The sequence below is a fragment of the Nyctereutes procyonoides genome, unplaced genomic scaffold (assembly GCF_905146905.1).
Source record: "Nyctereutes procyonoides isolate TBG_1078 unplaced genomic scaffold, NYPRO_anot_genome, whole genome shotgun sequence".
NCBI lineage: Eukaryota > Metazoa > Chordata > Mammalia > Carnivora > Canidae > Nyctereutes > Nyctereutes procyonoides.
This window is the reverse complement of record NW_026575133.1, coordinates 5,599,707-5,624,000: the sequence shown is the minus strand read 5'-3', so window position 1 is coordinate 5,624,000 and position 24,294 is coordinate 5,599,707. Positions and strand designations below refer to the sequence as shown.

The following is a 24,294-nucleotide window of genomic DNA, read 5'->3' as shown; positions in this document are numbered from 1 at the left end:
CTTTATTTCTGAGTTTTTCTGTTTTTGGTTTCTATTATTCTTTTATGTCTTATATTATTTTTAAATGGTTTTCTTTTGTTTTGAAGCGGAGTTTAACAGTTGTAGTCTTTCTGGTGTACTTACATTATCTGTAGAAATGTTATTCTGCTTCTTATTTTCCTTTCCAAGAGAATACCTTCTTTTATTAAATTTAACCTTGATACTTTCCTGTTGTTAAATTTTTTAAAGGTTTATTTATTTATTTTTAGAAATAGAATGTGTGCATGGGGCATTTGAGCTGGGGGAAGGGCAGAGGAAGAGAGAATCTCAAGCAGATTCCATGCTGAGCAAGGAGCCCGATGGGGGCTCAATCTCATAACCATGAGACCGGAGACCATGACCTGAGCTGAAATCAAGAGTCAGATGCCTAACCAACTGAACGACCCAGGTGCCCCTCTCTTGTTTATTTTTATGTGCTGTTTGATTTCCTAAAATTTTAGGAGATACAAGTATAGTTTAAAAGTATGGTGGCTTGCTGACTGCAGCTTCCTGACATCATTCCCTCCCCCAGTTGGTCTGGACCTTCTCTTCCTTGAGTCTGTTATCCTAGTCTTGCTTAAATTTTATTCTACCCTCAGAAGTTTTTCTAAGTGTATGGCCATGTCTTGGAATGGAAACCTGGTTGGTCAGTTAGAATGCTCTAACCACTTCAGATTTTACTTTGGGCCCCATGCACTCATCCACTAATAGGATTAGGCCAAATTCTCAATTTAATCTCCTGTTCTCAAATTGACTCACCTCCCTTTCCTCTTGGCTATTTTGGGGCTTTCCGTTTTGGGGTGTCTATCAGATGTCTTGGTGCTTTCTCACACAGATGCTGAAATTATGCAAATATTGTGACTTGTTAATTTGCTCTCCCCTGATTGGCTTTCATGGAGGTACCTTGTCACCTAGCTTTGCAAAATGTAGTCCATGGATTTTGGTTTTGCCTTCTGTTGCTCTCAGTTTTTATGTGGGGATTTAGCGAGATTAAATAACTATGTTGTCATCACTGCTACTTATCTAATATCTATATTTGATTTTTGAGAAGATGTACAAAATGAGACATTCCAATTATTTTTTTTTAAATTTAGAGATATATAAAATAAAAAGGGAATGCTCTCCCCCAGTCCCATTCTCTGGAGGTATTTACTGTTACGAGGTATATATCCTTCCAAACATTTTTCTCTCCCTTCACCATATATTTATATGTATGTCCCCCCACTGCTTTACAGTCTACATGTTTTTAATATTTTATTTATTTATTCATGAGAGATACAGAGAGAGAAAGGCAGAGACACAGGCAGAGGGAGAAGCAGGCTCCATGCAGGGAGCCCGATGTGGGACTCGATCCTGGGTCTCCAGGATCACGCCCTGGGCCAAAGGCAGGTGCTAAACCACTGAACCACCCAGGGATCCCCTATAGTCTACATTTTTATTGCAATTTGGTTTTTCCACTTAATGACATGTTGGAGACATCTTTAAGAACTAATAGAGTCTGATCGTTTTGTTACTGATCACCATTACCAGGTGGATAGTTCTCTCAGGAAGGATACAAACTGCTTTTGGTTGCCTTGAAAATAAACATTTAAGGAGTGTTAAGATCTATCACAAAGTAATTGATAGTACCTGTCTGTAGTTTGACAAAGCTGGGCACTCAGAGCCCCAGGGTGAATGCCCCCTCCATGAGCTTTTACTGCTTTTCTCTAAGAAAATTCTGTTTGGTCGAATTTGGTCTAGGCTAGAGTAATCCTCTGAACTGGACTTCCTCAATGCTATTTTTTTTTTCTCCAACTGGGTATGAACTTTAGTGGGCCAAAGAAGAAGGAGGCTATTGAGTCCACTTGTGAAATAATATGCATGGCGACCAGAGTAATCACAGAGTGAGGCTCTGGGCCCAGCACTACCACCACTCAAGTATCATTGAGCAAGTCCTTTCACTTTTCTGTGCTTCAAGACAGACTTTCTCTATCTAGAAAATTATTTCAGTTAGTGCATTATAATTTAATTTCTAAAAAGAAAGAAACTCGTACTTTCCAATTCTGTTGGGTCAGCATCACACCTTTTTACCTTACACTCTGCCTCTTCAAACATGTGTGCGATCTCCATGGTCTCTGAGAGCTTTTCAATTTGTAGTGGGACTAAGTAATTCTTAGGCCCCCCGCCTGTTTTATTGAGATATAATTGATATAAACATTGTTTACATTTAAGGCACACCATGTGATTTGCTATATATATATATATATATATTTTTTCCTTTTGAGAACATTTGCCCTTCAATTTGCATTTAAAATCAGTTTATTTAAATATTTTAGTTACAAGTTCTAAATGGTGAAGACAGAGTAGATGCTGCAGGCACTCAGTATCAGTTCCCAAACCCCCCTCCCTGAGGACTTGCTTCTCTGCTCAAGATCCAAACCAGCACTAAGTGGCTCCTGGTGTCAAGTGGCCGCAGCCTCAGGCCTGGATGCTGCTAGATACAAAAAATGTAGCCCAGCAGCCTTCGTGACAAGGTGTGTATATTTAAACTTGCTCCAGGCAATTCTAATGATTGTACCTGGACCCAAGGTGCAATACCACCTCAGAGGTGTGTTAGCATCTTGGGACTGGTTTCCACCACAGTCCATCCTCCCTGAGACCTGTATTCTGCAGAGGAAGTGCTAAGGCCCTACTCCCCAAGGGCTATATATATATATATATATATATATATATATATATATATATATCGCCATGTGAGCTAGGGGTTAAAGTGAAGACCCCTGTGCTCCACATCAGGATCCTGCCGAGTAGCCTAGGAAACTGCACTTTTTATATATGCTCCTGATTATCCTATTGCTCACCAAAGTCTGAAAACTCATGCTCAGGTAAGTTCCATCTATATCATTCTAACAGCTAGAGAGAAGGGTGGGGAGGGAATTAGAGGGGCGCCTGGGTGGCTCAGTCGGTTGAGCATCTGTCTTTGGCTCAGGTTGTGATCCTGGGGTCCTGGAATTGAGCCTCACGTTGGGCTCCCTGCTCTTTAGGGAGCCTGCTTCTCCCTTTCCCTCTGCCACTCCCTCTGCTTGTGCTTGCTCTCTCTCTTTGTCAAATAAATGAGTAAAATCTTTTTTAAAAAAATATTTATTTATTTATTTATTTATGTATTTATTTATTTATTAGAGAGAGAGAGAGAGATAGAGAGATAGAGATAGAGAGAGAGAAGCAGGCTCCATGCTGAGAGCCTGACATGGGACTTGATCCTGGGTCTCCAGGATCACACCCTGGGCTGAAGGCGGCGCTAAACCTCTAAGCCACCGGGGCTTCCCTAAATGAGTAAAATAAAAAAAAAAGAAAGAAAGAAAGAAAGAAAGAAAGAGAGAGAGAGAAAGAAAGAAAGAAAGAAAGAGAAAGAAAGAAAGAAAGAAAGAAAGAAAGAAAGAAAGAAAGAAAAGAAAGGGAATTAGGATAGATGAATATAATTATTGTATCTACCTGTGCCAGTTCTGGGGTGGGAAGCGCACTTTCCCTACTGTACTTTCTTCACAGGTTCTTAGAGACAAGGCCAGCAGTTCTCTTTAAAACAGCGGTTTGGGATGTGGAAAAACCATGAACATGGAGAGTCATTAGATGACACAGGTGCTTAAGACAAGTTCTAGAGATCAAGGTGGCAGGTTACTGCTACTATTAATAAATTATACTTATTAAATACCATGTACCAGGCAGGTTGCTAAGGACTTTAATCTCATTGGAATTTTATAACAGATGTCAGAGGCAGGTATGACCACCTCCTATTATAAATAAAGGTTCAGAAAGGTTAGATTACCTTTTTAAATGTCCCATCATTGATGACTTGTTAAATGAGGATTCAAACTCTGTTCTGAATGATGCCAAAAATAGCCAGATCGCCCCTGTTCCCTAACTGGGATGATTGGTACATAAAAGGAAGACAGTGGGGGGCTGGTGCTAGGGAACTATGAATCTGTGGTGTCAGAGTTTTTGCCAAAAATGGGCAAGAGAAAATGCCAAACAGAGGTCTGCTTAGTAAGCTTCTAAAAGATACAGGTGAGTTTACTCATTAAACAGTGCTCTTATTTCTTAGAGAAATCACTGGCATGGAATAGATTCTCACCATTTGCTGTTATTGAACTGAAAAATAGAAGTGCTATTTGCAGAGTCCTGCAAGAACTGATTCCTCTTAGACTATTTTTTCCCTTCCAAATTTTGTGTAGACGAACCACCACTGATCTTCAGGAGAGCTTTTTAAAGACAGATGACTGGACCCTTCCTCAAATTTATGAGTCAGAGTTTCTCGGGGTAGGATTGAATCTGGGAATTGGAATCTTTTAAAGTGTTCCCCCTTGTGATTCTGTTGGGCAGCCAGCTTTGAGAAATATTGAATTAAATGATCCAAAATGAGATACTCGGGTTAGGGAATGACTTTCTTTACTGCAATGGATCTTATTTGAGGTGCTAGGGAAGTTCTGTCTGGCAGAAAGTACTGGCTTTCTTTCTTAACCTCTCCCACTTCCTAATCCCTTGTGTCCCCACCCTGTATTTTCTCTTCCCTGTCCCCGGATTTTTCTACCCTAAACTAGCTGGAAAGTGACACTGAGAACAGCAGCGCCACATGGTGGAGAAAAATAATCTAGTGTTACAAAAAGTGCAGGTCGCTGTCGTAAAAAAAAATAAATAAATAAATAAATAAAAATCGCTAGGGCTGCAATTGCCACTTTGTCCTGCAGAGTGCACCACTTCCTTATGTTTTTAGGTGAGGAAGTTTCTTTCCCTTACCTGTGGGTGGATCTCAGTAAACATCCCCTAGAAGGCATGGAGTGGAACATCCTTGCCAGATCAGAAATCAAAACCCTCCATGCTGTGAAACTAGAATAAACTTGGGAGAGACTCAGTGCACAGGCATGCACAGGCCTTCTGCTGAGGTTAAAAGTCAACCTCATTGACAGTCTTGGTCGGGGTGAGACTATGGTAATCCCCAAGTCAATGTGTGACTTTATAAGAACATGTCTGGGTGCCTGAGCGGCTCAGTCGGTTGAGCATCTGTCTTTTACTCAGGTCATGATCCCAGGGTCCTGGGATGGAGCCCCATGTCAGGCTCCCTGCTCAGAGGAGAACCTACTTCTCCCTCTGCCCCTCCCCCTACTCGTGCTCTTTCTCTTTCTCCCTCTCTCAAATAAATAAATAAAATATTTTAAAAATATATAAGAACACGTATATGTGGGGTAGTACCTGATATAAGATATGTCTCGTAGTTATATTTTAAAATGGTACATATAAGTCAGGCATTAATAGATCAAGCCTCTTGTTAGGTGATATTTCCACCCAATGACACATGGGTTTATATTGGTGGAACAGGTTGGATCATGTATCTTTTGACTGATTCTTACCAGGCTAAGTCTCTTTCTGTCTGTCTCTTTCTTTCACACACATACACTCACATTTTTCTGATACTTTTACTCAGACATGTTTTTCCATGGCTTCGTCATGTTTAGTGACATCTAGCTACATTAATACCATTAGAAAAAGATGTGCTAAAGTTTATATAAATCCACCAGTCTACCTGATTGCATTACCTGCTTGTTTTCTAATAGCTGTACATAGGCTACAGAGTTCAGAGGTAACTCTAGAAGTCTTCACACCTCTGCAGATTTGCATAAGATTTCCTGGTAGATGGTGGCATGACTTTGTTTCTCTATGACTGAGTCTTCACCCTCTAGGTTTTCTCAACCAAGGGTTTCTAAAGTTATCCTGGTAGCCAGGATAGCATGGCTTAGTGTAATGGTTTCCTCATAGTTTTGTTTGCTCTGACAGTTTGCTGTCTTTCTACCTAGAATGTAAGCCTTTGACTGCAGGCTCAAAGCCTAGATCTCTGATATCCCTCAAATTCTCGCTTCACACATTGTTAGACGTGCTCTACTTGCTCAATATAAATGTTTAGGTTGGGGGGATCCCTGGGTGGCGCAGCGGTTTAGCGCCTGCCTTTGGCCCAGGGCGCGATCCTGGAGACCCGGGATCGAATCCCACGTCGGGCTCCCGGTGCATGGAGCCTGCTTCTCCCTCTGCCTGTGTCTCTGCCTCTCTCTCTCACTGTGTGCCTATCATAAATAAATAAAAATTTAAAAAAAAAAATGTTTAGGTTGGATGATGAGGAAATGTGTGTTGACAGAGCAAGAAATAAAGGAGAACCAGGAGAAAGAGAGAAAGAGAAAAGTAATGTTTCTAACAGACTGACTTAACTGGTCAGTGAAAGGAAGTAGTTGAGGAAAAGAAAAATGGAAATAAAGAGGAAATTAGAGTCTAGTTGTTGATTTTTTTTTAAGTGGAAATGCGATTATAAATGATAGTAATTGCTGAGAAGATGTTCATGGTCAGTATAGGGAGAAGTAAGACTTCCTCACCAGTTGAAGACCACGTGGAACGGTACAAGGAATATCCTGTAAAAGAAAGTTGTAATTTCCAGGATGGGTTCAGATTGATGAATGAGTCTGCAGATTTAATAGGCCACATTTAAAATTCTTCCTGAATGTTACAATCAAATATTGAATACCAAAATCATTTTAATCTTGCTTTATTATTTTGTAAGGTTGGGCCAGTTTGGGGCGCCTGGGTGGCTCAGTTGGTTAAGGGGCCAACTCTTGATTTCAGCTCAGGTCATGATCTCAGGGTCCTGGGATTGAGCCCCGGGTCATCTGGCTCCCCACTCAGTGGGGAGTCTTCTTGTCCCTCTGCCCCTCTCCCTGCTAGTGCTCTCTCTCTCTTTCAAATAAATAAAATCTTAAAAACAAAAACAAAAAACAGTTGAGCTAGGTTAGTGTCCACTAAGATTTGAAATATTTCTGCTTTTGCTTTAGCTTCTTAAATATAGCGAATGAAAGAGAAATAACCTTGGGGCACTTGGCTGGGTCAGTCAGTACAGCAAATAATTCTGGATCTTAGGGTCTTGAGTTCAAGCCCAATGTTGGGCATAAAGCTTTAAAAAAGAAAAGAAAAGAAGAGAAAAACAGACAGCTTCAAATGACAAGTAGTCTTGCTGACACTCTCACCCGTGAATTACATTTTCCAGAGAACCTTATTCTATTTTAATACTTAATAGATATTTGGAATTTAGAAAGCATTAAGATTTATCAAAATATCAGCATACTTGGAAAATTGTTGCTTTATTTCTTTTTTTTCCTTGCTTTTTAATTGCACATATACCTTATAGAGTACATCTGGAGTGTTCTAAAGCAAAACTCAGAATTTTATTACTTTATTCATATCTATTTCTTGTTTAAGTAATTGTTTTTTTCTGTCTCTGAAGTGATTATTTTGGTAGCTTTTTATATTGTTTGAGGGAAGAGTGATCCATTGATTTTAGTGGTATAAATGTATACCACTTGTATGGTATGTATACCACTTGGTATACATGTATACCATGTATACCATTTCACTCAGTGAAATGACTGAGATCTGAATCAGTGATTTGGTCACAGTTGTAAAGAAAAATAAATAAGTCTAAAACCAGTAAAATCTTAGAATACAGAATACAGGGTAATTGGGTTTCTGATTAACTATGGGTTGATGAAAAGACACTTTCTGTTTGAAATATCCCTAAATTGCCTCGGGGCATTTTCTTGCTTTAATAAGTAGTCTAATGAACATAATTAAATCTTCTCTTACTGATTCAGCATCCTGCAATACCTCAGGATCATTACTCTGAACATAATTTATAATTCTATACTGTATTGTAGCTACAGAAGGAATAAAAGTTTAAGATGACTCCCAGATATTGCTATACTCGAAAAAAATAAATCTCTATGAGCTGTGCAAATCACTGTATGTCCATTCACCTTATGTAAGTAAATTCATGTTACCTGTTACAAAATAATAGACTATTCAATCCAGAGGAGACTTTTGAGATTATGAAATTTGATGCCATTATTTAAGAAATGAGAAAGCTAAGACCCAGAAAATAGCAAAGAGGATTAGTACAGCTAGACTACAATCAATGTCACTTGATTGCAAATCCAGTGGCCCTTTGACTTCACCATTCAAACGATTTGTGATTCCTGTCATTTGATTCCCTTGCTCCTAAAAGTGCAGAGTCTAATCTCAAAATTGGTTATTTAGGAGTTTTGGTTAAATGAATGCAAGCTCCACTAACATGGTAGCTCCTTAGGGGCAGAGAATTTTGTCTGTTTTGTTCACTTATGTATTCTCAACATCTCGAACAACAGTACCTGTCCCTGAGAAGGCCTTCGATAAATGTTTGAAGGATTAAAGAATGGAATGAAATTGCAATGTTTATTCTACAGAAGATAACTTGATTTCAAATTCTTTCTTCATCTACTCAGCATCACTAAGACTGGTGGTAGGAAGATTACAGATTAATTACTGAGTTCATAATGAGAAAATGAAAGGAAAAGATAAATATTGTCAAATTGTCATGGTATGACATTGTAAACTTTTGTCTCACTTTGTTTCTCAGTTTTAAACAGCCAGCATGGGAGATGTAAGTAGCCAGATGTTAAATTGTAAAAACACTTTTCAGATAGTCAAATTAGTTAACAAAGTAGAAGACATCACAACTCAGCTCTGCAAAGCTGTTTTTTTTTTAATTTTTTTTTAAATTTATTTATGATAGTCACACAGAGAGAGAGAGAGAGGCAGAGACACAGGCAAAGGGAGAAGCAGGCTCCATACACCAGGAGCCTGACGTGGGACTCGATCCCGGGTCTCCAGGATCGTGCCCTGGGCCCAAGGCAGGTGCCAAACCGCTGCGCCACCCAGGGATCCCGCAAAGCTGTTTGTTAAATGGGAATTCTATATTATAATTAAACACATCTCTCAAGACAAACAAAGCCATCCCAACTAGAGAGAAGAGTCCTTTTCCCTCCAGCATCTTAGTGAGGCCATGGGGGTAGCAACTGCTCTCTCTTCACCATGCGGCCCAAGAAGAGAGATGCCAGAAAGTCAGCCAAGAAAGACTAAGACCTAGTGAACATATCCGGGAGCAAGGCCAAAAAGAAATGGTCTAAAAGCAAAGTTCTTGTCTGACAAAGCGACATATGACAAATTTTGCAAGGAAGTTCCCAACTCTAAGCTTATAAGCCTGGCTGTTGTCTCAGAGATGGGAGATTCCTGGTTCCCCCAGCCACGGCAGCCCTTCAGAAGCTCTTTAGTAAAAGGACTTCTTAAACTGGTTTCAAAGCACAGACTGCCAGTCATTTATGCCAGAAACACCAAACCTGGAGATATCCTAGCTCCTGGTGAAGAGGCATGAACAGATCCCATACCAACTGCACATTTTGAAAAAGAAAACTTTATTTTTTTTTAAAGGAACTAGGGAAAAGAGAACATTCATGGACACCAAATCCTGTGCTTATTAACAGATCTGCCCTTGACTCTCAAAATTGGTGGTATGCTTAAATCTTCTGATAAGTGCGTCAATATTAAGAAATACCTCAGAAACAAATCCAAGAATGAACGAATTGCAAAAGCCCTCTACTTAAGGACCGGTTTAAAATTTAACAGTGTAAACAGTGTAAGGTTATTTGAATACACAGGTGTATTTAGACTTGGAGTTATGGTTTCATTAATACAAAATCAGAAGATGTACATAGCTACAAAAATAGATTCAGGTATTATCACCTTTATATTCTAGAAAATGCTTTAGGTTACCAGAAATCTTCGAATTTCTTTTCGAAAAGTCACTTGATTGCATTCATACCATAAGTTCCTTAAAGTTGAGGATCAATTATAATTCACAATTTTAGCTGCAGCCCTTGGCACAATGGTGAAAAACAAAAGAAACTCAAGTCTTTGTTAAATGAATGAATATTAGGGACAGACTTAATTAAGGGCCCTTTTCTAAATTGTAATGAGAGATGGAAGCAATAATAGAAAGGAGCCTATAGTATCTAGGAACACTTAACTGGAGAAAAAGAGAGAGGTGAAAATAAAAGGAAATGAAGACTTGTCTTTTTGAAACTCCCACCTTGGGTATTTTGGAGTTTCCTTCTAAGCCCCTTAATCCTCATTATCACTAGTGAGCCCTGGGGACAGAGCTTGGGAAGAAACACATACACACAAAAACACATTTGCCATTACCAAAGTACATTGAAAGGACAGCTTTCCTATAACTTCTTTATTCCCAATTTTGCCTAATTTCTGAATTAGCACTCCTATTAATGTCTTATATATGCCATGGAGATGTTGCTTTCGTTAGAAATTTGACTTCCTGAACTTTCTGCACTCAGATTTCTTTTCTTCTTTTTCTTCTTCTTCTTCTTCTTCTTCTTCTTCTTCTTCTTCTTCTTCTTCTTCTTCTTCTTCTTCTTTTCTTCTTCTTCTTCTTCTTCTTCTTCTTCTTCTTCTTCTTCTTTCTTCTTCTTCTTCTTTCTTCTTTTTAGGATTTATTTATTTGAGTGTGTGTGTGTGTGTTGAGTACCTATGTGAGAGAGTGGGGGGAGGAGCAGAGGGAGAGGGAGAGACTCTCCAGCAGACTCCACACTGAGCACAGACCCCCGATACCAGCAGATCCCACGACTCTGAGATCATGACCTGAGCTGAAATCAAGAGTTGGCCGCTTAACCAACTGAGCCACTCAGGCGCCCCTCTGCACTCAAATTCTATTCATATCAATTTAAACCTCTTCCGAACAAGAAGTTCTATGGTAGGAGAGATTACAAGGTGGCAAAACAACAGGATGTGGAGAACACAGGGAAGAGGAGACTCTTCCTGACCCCTTAAGCTGGGAAGAGATGGCCTTTAGGGAGCAGAGAACTGAGAGCTGGCTCAGGCAGTCGGTGGACTGCACACTCTCCCAACTAAAGTGCACGAGGATCCAAGGTCACTTGGGGTCTTCCAAGATCAGGGCTGTGGTGAGGGTCTGGTTTTTTTCTTTTTTTTTCTTTTTAATATTTTATTTATTTATTCATGAGAGACACACACAGAGAGAGACAGAGACAGAGACAGAGACACAAGGCAGAGGGAGAAGCAGGCTCCACGCAGGGAGTCCAATGTGGGACTCCATCTCGGGTCCCCAGGATCACATCCGGGGCCGAAGGCAGTGCCAAACCGCTGAGCCACCCTGGCTGTCCAAGGGTCTGGTTTTTCTGTATTTAAGGATTGGAAAGCTGTTTTTCATGCCAAATTTTCCTGACCCTTATAATCCTAGAAATTTCAAAATTGGAGGCAGAATGTCATTTATCTTTCCATTTTTCTAGTTAGCAATTAGACCGAATGTATAACCCTCTAGTAATAAATGACACTCTAGGTTAATGTTTAATTTATAAGCCCTTAGGAAAGGAAATGTCACCTTGTATTTTTATCATTGACTTTGTTTTAAGCATTTCACACAAATGGTTTTATTAGTCCTGTTAACATCCTTATAACTAGATAAAGGTCAAGAATGATGATACACAACAAATCAAATCCCTGGGTCAGAAGTTAGCCAAATGTTAACCTCAGTTTCTCAGCTAAAAGAGATTTTGTTGTTGCTGTTTTTTAAATGTTTCGTGCTCTCCATTAGATAGCTTCTTTGCAGAAAAGAAGTTGAAAAGCTTAGAGAAATGTCCTAAAGTTTCTCAATAGAACTTTATCTTGCTATTTGAGTGAGGGCCTTAGTGAAATCTCTGTGAGAGGTGGAGTTCCATTGGCTAACCAAGTCCTGACAGTAAATCCCTTGACATTCTTTGAAGGTGAGGATTAGGGCTGACCTCAGGCAAAATGATGAAATTTGTTATCTATCCTATTCCCCTCCCACTTGTAGGCACTCACCCTGGAGACCTCCTTGTTCCCCTGAACCTCCATGTGATTGCCTCATCAGGGACCTGAGTCCACTCATGTTCCACACTCGTTTCTTAAAAATTCAGGTTCTTCATTTTATCCTCTCTGGAGCATAATTATTTTTGAAAGACGACAACTAATCAGATAAATGTATTATGGCTCTGGTTGTGTTGGCTAAATCCATTCCCTCCTCCCCCCCCCATTTCCACTTAAATCACTCTGGCTTTTGTCTACCACTCTACTAAAGCTGGTTACCAAGTGCCTCCCGTGTTTGAGTTCTCAGAGGCATCAGACACTCTTGACTCTTCCTTCTTTCTTAGATGTTCTTCCCCTAACCTTCAGACTCCATTTTCTTCTGAATTCCCTCCTACCTCCAGGCACCAGAACACTCTGGCTATTCCTCAATCTCCTTTGTTGGCTGCTCCTCCTCTGCAGAGCCCTTAAATATTACTGTCGCGCAGTGTTCTCCTCTGGTCTCTTTTCTTATTCCAAACTTGCTAACTAGGCTATCTCCTATACTCTGGCTTTGACTGCTTTCCCTATGCTCATGACTCCTATATATGTCCAGCCCGTCTCTCTCTCCTGAGGTTTAAACTTCTATTTCCAAATGCTTAGAGGACATTTCTCCTTGAATGTTTTACAGGGGCCTGAAACTAGGCAGAGCCAAAGCTCATTCTCTAAACTTCTTCATCCTCCATGTCCCTAACTCAGTGAATGATACCACCAGAAACCCATCTGCTCATAAGTAAAAATATAATTTAACAAATAAATAGCTTTTAAATACAGTTATGTGCCACATACTATGTAGACCATGCACACAAGGGAATAAGACATTCAGTATGATTGGTCCCTGTCCTTGCGTTGCTTCTAATCCAGTGAGGAAGGCATATATTAAATAAACAATTGCACAAATAACTAGTCATAATCATTATGAACACTACCATGGGAAAGACAAAGATTCATCTTTGACTCTTCCTTCCTTAAACATTGTATCACCCATCAATTCTATCTATCCTACCAGTTCGAACTACTAAATATCTCTTCAGTTTGTCTTCTTTTCTCTGTGCCACCACCACTAAACTGTCTTTCTTAGGCTACTGAAATAGCTTCTGAACAGGTTTCTTGTGTATAGCCTTATGCCCAGAATCTATTCACTACACTATATCCACAGTGGTCTTTTGAACATGCAAATCTTCATGTCATTTCCCTGTTTAAAGCCCTTCAATGGAATAGTCTATACGTCTTACCAAGGCCCTCTATGCCTACTCCTTCCTTCCTTATAAATTTACCTTATCTCTGGCCAAGCTTCCTCCTTGCTCTCTACTCTACCTTTTTGACCATTAACACATTTCTTTCACTCTGCATAGAGCATTCTGCTGTCCCTTCTCCCACTAACGTTTCATTTAAATAGTTCCTGTTTTCTTCAGGTTGCCAGAAAGTTTATCCAGATTAGCTCTTCACATTGTGCCCTCTCCAAGGTCCCTGTGGTTTCTGGTTTTGTGACATTCATCATATTTGTACTATGATGTTCCATGAGGACAAGGACTATGTCTGTCTCATTTTCGCCAGATCCATTTCTGTACCTGGCCCAAGAGGTATATTCAATAGGTATTTGTTGACTGAACTTGTTACATAAACCACAAATACAGTATGTAAAGGATTCTTTCTTTAAAGCTTGGTGTCTTTTAAGCAATAAATGTACATTTAAATAAAAACTACCTGAAGGCTATATCCCAATTTTTTTTAACTTCCCAAAATGTGTGACAAAATGTGATAGAAAAGGAGAATGGAGATATTACAGATCAATGGGGAACACTTTTTTCCAGGAGACATTTGGGACCTTGAAGTAGCCCTCAAGACACAATGTATAGCCATTAACTCTAACTATACTTTCTAAACAAAAGGCAGGAGCTAGGCAGGTGAAATAATGGAGGTGAGATGGTGATATACTTGGCCTACAAATTTTTTATTCTAGCTCAGCAAATAATTTGCCGTATGACTTAGACATATCTCTTTCTCAGTTTTTCCACTTAAATGTGTATCACAGTATGAGTTAATCTTGCCAATGAGACAAAAGAAGAATAATTAAAGGTTAGTGTAAAGAGGCAAACTTATTTTCAGATGCAAAAGAAGAGTTTTCTAATGTTGAATTAACATTAATTCAGATTATTCTCATATTCTCCATAATGAGGATAAATCAGAATTGCTCTTTCTCTTTTTCCTCCTCTACTTTTCTCGTCCTTTTTCCTTTCTTTGTATTCCCTTTCCTTCCCTTCCTTCCTTTCATGAACATTTCAATCCAAAAGCCATTAGGAAAGCAAGATAGATGTCTTCATGGTGGGAGTGGTTAGGGGAAGGGAGAGTCAGTGGTGTCTGAAGTGGGGAGCTGGAGTCTAAGGAGGTGAGGGGGTGTCCATGCAAGGGCCACATGACACTGGATGTTGGACCTCAAGTATGGTTAGGAGGGTGTTCATTTGCTGAGGAATGGGATATTGAAATAGTCTCAAAGTATTTCTCCACAGAATAATTATTAAATATTACCCTTCCTTCATCACCTTAATAGCATGAACAAAATTAATATCCTTTATAATGAGATGAATCTAAATAATATGCCACTTGAATGTGCACATATGCATTCATGTGTTACTCTAACCAGACACACAGCCTGAATCTAATCATGAGGAAATATTAGACAAACCCAAACTGAAGGATATTCCAAAATAAAGGTGACCTCTAATCTTCAAAAGAGTTAAGATCATGAAAATCCAGACTATTCTAGATTGAAGGAAACTATAGAGACATGATAACTATATGCAATGCATGATTTCTGATCATTGCAATGTGGTTATATTGGAGAATGCCTTTGCTTGTTAGAAATACAAAAAAAAAAAAAAATCCAGGGGCAATGGGGTATCATACTGGCAACTTATTTTCAAATGGTTCAGAAAAAAAAGTTCTTTGTGATGTATTTGCAACTTTTGTGGAGTTTTAAGATTATTTATGTAAAAACAATAATGCCTACAGTTGATAACTTAATAAGTAGAGGTAAAAATGTAATCTGACAATCTTGAGGGAAGTGCTAGAATTGCTGGTGGTTCAAAGCAGTTGCCTCTGAAAAGTGGCTGCAGAGAAGGGAGAGAGAGTTGGTTTCCATTATAAACGAGTCTATTATTTGATCTGCTTGATGTACATGTATTATTTAAATGAAAATAAACTTTATTACTTTAATAAAAGTAAATGAAATATTTGAAAGTTGGTGTGTACTTGGACCCAGACAAGAGGAATCCCTATCCTGAGTCCCAGATTTGGGGGGGAGAGTGGCATTTGATCCTTTTATCAACATGTGGAGGCATCCATGGGACTGAGAGGATGTGTCCACTATGGATCTATGTTCACCTTCTTCTAGACTAAGCTCTGGGGACCTAGAACCCTAGCATTTCTTGTCCAGATAGCCCTAAACCCACTTCCAGAGCCTGCATGGGCCACTTGCCCATGTCTTCCCTCTCAGAGTGGACCGCACCACCTGTGCACACATTGCCAGACCTCACAGATGGCTGTTTGAAGGTTGTATGACTGGAACAGAATTAGGTGAATTACAGGGTTCACCTGAATGGGGCAGGGACAGGTTGGGGCCTGGGGGCAGCTCTTTCCATACCATCACTTCCTCATATGGAACTTCAAACCAAAATCCAGCCTTTTAAAGGATAAAGGCACATGTAAAGATAAAAGGAAAAAATATCTCTTTATCCTATTTTATTTAAGTTTGCTAGCTTGATTTATACATTTTCAATATTTAAACACAGTAGATGGACCTTTGTTTATTCTCTCACAGGTTACTCTGCAAATGTTAGAGGTGAACCTATTAAAAATCCTCCCAGTAACCTTTGTTTCTACCTATTCATTTAAAAAAGAAAGAAAGAAAGAAAAGAAAAGAAATTAGGAAAGTGTGATTTAAAAGCCCTCTGAACTTATCTGTGCCTTTCAACACAATATTTTAAACTGCTTGTAAACATTTCATAAGCCAAGTTGGCAGAGGAATAATTCAGCTATGGGAAAAAACAGTACGTGCCAAGCAACCACTCTAGAGAACAGAGAGGTCAGTGACTGGAGGTGGCATGACCTGGTTAGATGAGCCACGACTCTCTCTTGACATTTTAGGAGGAGCACGTCTCTGTCTTGACTTTATTCAGATTGAACTTCACTGATCCTTTGTATGTGACCTTCCAAATGATGTACCTTATTCAACAAACACCAAACTATCATGTTCACCTTACTAGGATCAAATATGAAGGCTCTTGTTTTCAAACTAACCCACAAGTTTGTATTTTTGTAAAAAGTTTAGGTTTGAAATGGCTCTGGTTCTCTCTCTCCTTTCCTTCCTTCTTTCCTTCTGTCCTTTCTTCTCTTATTGTCTCTTGTGATGCTCTTTTTTCTCTCCTAACACGATGATACATTTAAGGTGGTTAGTCTTTGCTTCCTATCTTGAGCTCTGTGAGACCTTGAGCTCTGTGAAAGCAGGAACTGTATTGTATATGCTGTGTACCCAGTACCTGCCATTGGAACAGGCATCAATAAGTAATGATATTTTTTTATTTAAAAGGAAGAGGAAGGGATTTCTTTTGTACTGGAAAGTGAACGAGCTTTTTGTAGGGAAGAAAGTAGAACAACTTATCAACCAGAGTACAGGACTTTTGACTTTTCACCTCATTTCTAAGTGGATCCCATCATACGGTCTTAAGTAAATTCTGTAGCTTTTTCATACATCTTTTACTTAATCTCTAGCTACACAGAGCTGATACTTCTCTCGTACAGCCCAGGAGGAAGTGGCTATCTGCATCTACTGAATCAGGAAAGAAAAGTACAAAATGTCATGTGAATATGTTTTATTCATGAGAAACAGTATGAAAGCAGAGTACAGTGAAGAAAGAACTATTGGTCACAGAGGGTATTTTTTTCCAGCCACACCCACGTACTGACAACAATCTCAGCCAGTTAGTTGTGTTTTCTCTGATTACAAAGAGGTTAACAGACAAAAAACTCTGGTTCACCAGAGTCCCACTTCACATAAAGGGACATTTTTGGAGGCAAGACTCATGGGTACCAAGACTGAAGGGTAATCACAAGAACAAAGGTCCCATCCAGTTCTAAGATTCTAGAATTTTAATTTTGTTGAGAGTTTGGGAGCAGGGGTGCTTAGCTGAACCAGAGAAGCATTCTACTTTTCTATGTTAGTGTCAAAATTCTGGCATAGCCTAGTCTGTCTGAGGTTGAATTTGACACTTTATCTTAATCTGGGCTTAAGTCAGTTGTAGCCTCACAGGATTACAAATACAGATTTTTTAACAATTTATTGGCTTTGCCTGGTGAATACAAAAGATAAGAAAGTATACCCTTTACTGGCATCAAAAAAAGCCTGACCTATTCCTTTTACTTTTATTGAGTCACTCATTTAATTACCAGGCTGAGGAGAAAGAAGTACAGATTTCCAAAGCCAGAGATAATTGAAAGTAAACTCTTCAGTGTTAAATTAAGAACAGGGGTCTGAGGGGCCGGTGTCTATTTTTTCCAGACAAAAGGTGGAGTGGGATAAATATACTGATCACGAACAGAGAAGCATATGCTCACAAAATGGAAAGGAAGAGGGGCACCTGGGTGGCTCAGTGGTTGAGCATATGCTTTTGGCTCAGGTCAGTGATCCCGGGGTCCTGGCATCAAGTCTCACATTGGGCTCCCTGTGAGGAGCCTGCTTCTCCCTCTATCTATGTCTCTGCCTCTCTCTGTTTCTTTCATGAATACATAAATAAAATAAAAAAAAAAAGATGGAAAGTAAGAAGTAGTGACAGAAGGAGCAGAGGCAGCTTCCATTCATTCCTGCCCCAAGCAGTCATCTACCTTTGGCCAGCACCAACCTATTACCACTGAATCAGAGCCCATACCCGGCTGAAGAGACTCACCATCCTCTTTATCCCACACTACATCCGTATAAGGTCCCTTATTGGATAACTATGAAGAGGTTCACTTTCTTCATATAAGTTTAGTAACTGATAGAAAGATTATACTCGCCTTTCACGAAGATGGCGCCGAAGGCGAAGAAGGAAGCCCCTGCCCCTTCCCAAAGCCAAAGCCAAAGCAAAGGCTTTGAAAGCTAAGAAAGCAGTGCTGAAAGGCGTGCACAGTCACAAAAAAAAAAAAAAAAAAAAAGAAGATCCGCACGTCACCTACATTCTGAGGACCCAAGACCCTGCATCTCCGAAGGCAGCCCAAATATCCTTGAAAGTGCGCCCCCAGGAGAAACAAGCTTGATCACTATGCCATCAAGTTCCCCCTGACTACTGAGTCAGCCATGAAGAAAATAGAAGACAACAACACACTTGTGTTCATTGTGGATGTCAAGGCCAAGAAGCACCAGATCAAACAGGCTGTGAAGGAGCTCTATGACATTGATGTGGCCAAGATCAACACCTTGATCAGGCCTGATGGAGAGAAGAAAGCATATGTTCACCTGGCTCCTGACTATGATGCTTTGGATGTTGCCAACAAAATTGGGATCATCTAAACTGAGTCCAGCCGGCTATAAATCTAAATATAAATTTTTTCACCATAAAAAAAAAGAAAGATTATACTCATCTTGAAGTTTGGAAACTTTCATAGATCGTGTATACTGGTCCTCCATCACCAGAGTGAAACCAGTGGATTCCTGTATGTTTCTTCCTGATTCTTGTGGTAACTAAATCATTGCAAAAATAGCCTTTTCTATAAAATGTTTTAAGAAAATAAAAAGCATTGTGATTGTTATTGAAAATGTCTTCATGAAAAGAATCCTCCCCCCACCCCCCGAATCTCCTATCTTGTCTCCTAAGACAAGATTCAAAAGGCATTTCCCTCATGAAGGAAATCTAAAGATTTTTACTATGATATGCAAGCACTTGCCTTTTATCTTCCTTAATGAAAGATTTCCCATTGCAATTCTTTATAAAGGTAGACCTGTTAGTAGATTTTGATTCCAAACCTGGCTTCCACAGATATGTCCAAGTGACAAGCGTGGCTCAGGTGGCAAAAGAATCTAAGGAACTTTGATGTTTGCTCTTTGGGGTCACTCTGCCAACCTAAAATCTCAGAAGGTTGCAGGTTAGTTTTTGTTGTTGTTGTTGTTGTTGTTGTTGTTGTTGTTGTTTTTAAATTTCATTACAGTATAATTAACATACAATGTGTTAGTTTCAGGTGTATAATATACTGTGATAAGACAATTCTGTACATTGCTCTGCTGGTTGGTTTTTAACATAGAGGACTATATAATTTTACACCTATTCACAAATATTTTCACCTATGTTTTCATAGCTTTCTGGTTTATCTATACAGATAGTATCATTAAGAAGACATGTATGAAAGCTCTGGGGAGAAATATTTCATACAGATCTGTTGGATAATAGCCAGGATATATTTCTCACAAAATCCTGGAGCACAGTCAAATTCTCTATTTCAAAGTGGGGGCACAGTTTGGAAAAGAAAGAAGGAGACTCCTAATACAGAGAATATAAAAGCCAATAGCTTCCAAGTCCTGAATTGCTTCTGACCTCTTTTCCCTTGCTATACCAAAGAGATATGCAAATATTTTTCATTCTGCTGATGGGTACAGTGGTAATGAATTAGTGTTGGCAAAATCTTTTGAAAGGAGAATGTAGAGTTTATTAAGGAAGCAAGAAACAGAAGACTAGAGAAAGCCCTCTTGGTTGGCCAGATTGTATAATGTTACATAACATGTTTTTTGCATCATGGAATAGGGCAGATGACCTTAAAAAGAATTTGTTTGTTTGGTTGTTTTGAAGTCTTCCTTTGACAATAGCAATAAGTAGTCTGATTTAGCAATTACCTAAAATGTTTGAAGGGTCAAGTATCTGTGCAAATGGGAGCCAAATGATGTAGCCTCTACTCCTTTGTTTCAGTCTTTCACTCAGCAAGCATTTACTGAATACACAGTGTGTGTTAGCAATAGTCTAGTCTGTATGGGAGATACATAGATTCCTAAGAGGTCAATAACATCTGCTAATGAGTTTATAATGTAGCAGAGGAGATAAGCAATACATATACAAATATCTACACTGCAAGACAATGTAATGTTTGGGACATTTTGTAGGGAGCTGACTTTTGAGCTGGCCAGGTACTGGATGAGATCTTCTGGGAAGACATAGGCCTTGGTAAAAACATGGCCAAACTATCTCCTCTTCCTTCTCCTCTATCTCTCTGTCCCTCTTCCCTCCCCTGCCCCAAACAAAGGTAGATTTGTATGCTCATTCTGCCTTATTGCATACTGTAATTTGTACCGACTTTCATTGTGACAATTATATTCTAATTGTTGTTTACAAGTCTACAGGAAACTGTAAAGTTCCTTAGGGCAGGAACCATGTCTTTTCATGTTTGTTTTCCTATCTTTTAGCAGGGTTTCTGACACAGGATACCTACTCAGTAACTATTGGAGGGAGAAGGGAAATAAATTACAGAATACATTCAGGGATATGAACAGTGAGTGAGTGAGTGAGTGAGTGCTACAATTTGGCTGAAATCAAAGATGCATGAAGGAGAGCAGTGGGAGTTAAAGCTACAAAAGTTAAGTTGGAAAATGGGTCCAACACTATCAAGTGTTGGTGAGTTAAGTGGAGCAGTGGAAACTCTTCTGTGCTGCTACTGAGGCTATACATTGGTACAACCATTTTGGGGGAACCAATTTATCAACATCTAATAAAATGAAATATGCTCATATTTTGTGACCCAGAAACTCTAATTCTAGAGAAACTTTTGCTCATTTACACAATGAGACAGATATAGGATGTTCATTGCTAAAGTTGGAATCAAACTCAATGTCCCTCAGGAGGAGAATGGATAACTATAGATAGTTAACTATAGATCAATAATGAATAACATTAGTTGTATTATATTAATATCAGTTACATATAGTGAAATATTACAGGTATATCAATATGGGTGAATATGATAAATGTAGTATTGAATGGAGAAAAAGAACCCAAGGCTGCAGGAGAATTGCTATGTTGTCTTTTATATAAAGATTAAAATACTGTAAAACAGCATTCTTTTTAATGCTTGGGAAGAATGAATATTAAATTCAGGAAGGTAGGGAAGGAGATGTAATCCAGGGAGTTTTTATAAGGGCCTTGACTCTATTGGGGCAGATTTTGTATATTCATAATTCATGTAGCACTTGCATGTTAGACCAATAGGAAAGACAAATTTAATTAAATTTATTTGAAAATGAGGAATGTAAGGAACCTGGACTTGGAGGCTCTAAGTTGAAATTATATTATTTGTTTTAGTGTATTAGAGGGTAAAATGAAAATCACTGGAGTTGAAAATACTATTTTGACAGCACTCAAAATGACGGGAAGAAATCAGGATTACCCTCAGCCCCCCTAACCTCATCCCACATGCTCTGAAGAGATATTTATGCTTTTGCCAATGAATTTTTCCAAACCATTTAAAAATGTATGTAAAGAACACACAATATTCAACAGATATATCAATGCAACAAATAAAGTATTTACACCATGTATTAAAAAAACATGTATATTTCTTTTCCCATAGTTTATCTTAGAGAAACAAATTTTCTAAATTTATTACCTACTGTGATAGCTAATTTTGTGTCAACTTGGTTGGGTCACAGGGCACCCAGATATATGGTTAAACATTATTCTGGATGTCTCTGTGAAGATTTTTTTGAGTGAGATTAACATTCGACTCAGTACACTGAGTAAGAAAGAATGCTCTCTCCAGTGTGGGTGGGCCTCCATCCAATCTGCTGAAAGCCTGAATAGAATAGAAGGCTGAGTAAGAAAGAAGTCTTTTTTTTTTTTTTTTCCTGACTGTCTTCAAGCTGGGACATGGATCTTCCCTTCTTTGGACTCTGACTTGGACTGGAAGTATACCATCAGCTCTCCTGGGTCTCTAGTTTCTTTACTGCAGGTCTTGACTTTTGTAGATCTTGACTATTCAGCCTCCATAATCATGTGAGCCAATTCCTTATAGTAAATCCATCTATTGAGAGAGAGAGAGAGAGGAGAAAGATGGATATTCCATTGGTTCTTTCTCTGGAGAACCCATATTAAAACACCTACTAAATAAAGTAGCATTTGGTTTATTTTTGTAAGCTTAGTTTGCTCACATTTCAAAAATTCTTCAATTTAGTATCTGCATTTGATGAATCATAAAATGTTCTAAAATGCAATTCTGGGAGTCTGTCCTAAGAAGGCAGTGTCATGTGCAAAAAGGGCTTGTGCTCAGAAATCACTGACATGAGTGGATTTCTGGTTGTGCCACTTATTAGCAGTGTGACTTTAGACAAGTTATTTTATCTCCTGAGATTCACAGTCCTTTTTCGAAAATAGGACTTGGGGGTGTGTAGGTGGCTTAGTCAGTTAAGTGCCCAACTCCTGATCTCAGCTCAGGTCTTGATCTTAGGGTTGTGAGTTCAAGCCCCAAGTTGGGCTCCATGCTGGGTATGGAGCCTACTTAAAAAATAAATAAATAAAAGAAGAGAAAAGAAAATAGGGCCAATAACTTATGTCTCATCAGGCATATGAGTATCAACAGCACCAGCATAGTGCCAGGCATGTAAATATTCACTTAAGATTTCCTTATATTGTGACTCTTAACAGAAGAACATTACTTGGCCATTTGATTGTGAAGTCGTCCTGTAAAAAAGTGGGTTGAGGCTTGAGGGTGGGTGAATGGGAATGGTAAGGTCAAACTTACCTCAATGTACCCTGACGTAAATCTAATCTAATGTCCAGGATAAGTTGAATATTTTCTCCCTGCCAAAAGAAAAACAAACAAACAAACAAAAAACGTGGGCTGTCATTTATTCATCACTTAAAATGTTATTATATAATAAAATAAAATAAAATGTTATTATAATACCTCTATTTTCATTGTATGTTTCCTTTACTAATCTTAGAAGCTTGCAGATACTAGCTTCCAGGAAGAGAAGGAGATCCAACAGTTTATTATTATTCCACATACAATGAAGATACTGAGATTTCGATAGTGTCTTAACTAAAGGAATATGGCAAGTCAGCCCCTAAGTTCAAATGTCTCTCCAGGCACTTAGGCAGACAGTGATGTTACATCCTTTGCAAAATTATATGCCAGGTGCAGTGAGGGTGCAAAATAAGAGAAGACATCGGTCTACCTTCAGCCTAAGAATAAAGAGAGGGTAAAACTTGTGGAAAATATGTAGAAACACATCCTATTAGGAATATACATATTTATGACTGTAATTCCCTCAAGTCTTTGCTCAAATTATACTTTCTCAGTGCCACCTACTTTGATCACTCTAAATTCTTCAATCTGTTCCCCTGTCCATTACTTTTAATTCTCCATTGCTTCCTGCACATTTTAGTTTACCTATATAATACCTATTATGTAATATATATATTTAGGTTTAATTTTTATTATCTCTCCCTCCACACACACAGTAGAATGCAAATTCCACAAGTTCATGGATATTCTGTTTTGTTCATTGATGTATCCCAAGTGTTTAAAAAGTACCTAATCTATATGAGGCACCCAATAAATAGGTTCTGAGAAGCTGCAGCAGAGTTTCAAGACAAGGAAGAAGTTTTGAACACATGCCTTTGCTCCCTTTCCAAACCCTAGCAAATCAACAGGAAGGGGATTTTTTTTTTCCTAAGGCATAATCCCAGAAGGTCAAAATGGGAAAAAGGATCATGACAAGACTTTGGAAACTGGAAAACAGGCAGATTAACTGCCTTAGTAGAACCCAGAAAGCTAAAGCTTAAGCAGGCAGTGGGGATACCCAAGAAGCAATGTGATTTACACTGAAGAATCCAAAAAGAGTCAAGATTTGGTGGTACCAGCTACCTTTGGAATTGGGGGGTGGGCAAGGAATGATGTAAAGGTATGGCTAAGGTCAGGGTAATTGTTCTGTTGTGACGAGATTCCCCAGACTCCAGGCAAAACACTGGAGCTTTATTCATTGGTAGGATTGTAATCAAGAATCTCTTGACTGGGGAACACCAGATCCTTCTAAGGGCAGAGTGCTGTATCAGTCCAGATCTAACTAGGAGACAGAAACCACACAGTATTATATTTTAAAAGTGACGGTTAAGTAGAATATACACTGAAGCTTACATTCCTCAGTCTCTTCTCTTCTTTCAGCTTCTAAAATGCTGGCAGCCAGGCTGAACTATTCAAGCAGGAGACTGAGAGAAGCTTCTTTGCAGATTCTGACAGTCTGCAGAAAAAAAAAATTATGATATAGTATTGGAATGACACAAAGAAACAGTCTAGTCAGGAACACAAAGATCTGCTTGCTTCGAATGTGCCCTATCACATGCTCAGAGCCTCTGATTGTCTTTTTGGTGCCTTACTAGATACATGAATAGACAGCCAAGGGTCATCAGTTATCTGCAGAAACAGATTTGCCAAAACAAGAAAACAGGAACAAAAAACTCGGAGGACAAGAGACTATGCAGTGAGAAGAAA

At 38.9% G+C, this 24,294-nt stretch overlaps 1 protein-coding gene and 1 pseudogene across 1 annotated transcript in view; both read left to right on the top strand.

Annotated features, from left to right (window-relative positions):
* Positions 1-2,767: 2,767 nt before the first annotated feature.
* Positions 2,768-24,294, top strand: part of PKD2L1 (polycystin 2 like 1, transient receptor potential cation channel) — a 105,366-nt gene continuing 83,839 nt past the window's right edge. Inside the window, exon 1 of the mRNA XM_055300044.1 lies at positions 2,768-2,882. The gene's annotated coding sequence lies outside the window, so the exon portion shown is untranslated. The remainder of the gene's footprint in view (positions 2,883-24,294) is intronic.
* On the top strand, positions 8,935-9,274 carry LOC129493560 (40S ribosomal protein S25-like; annotated as a pseudogene).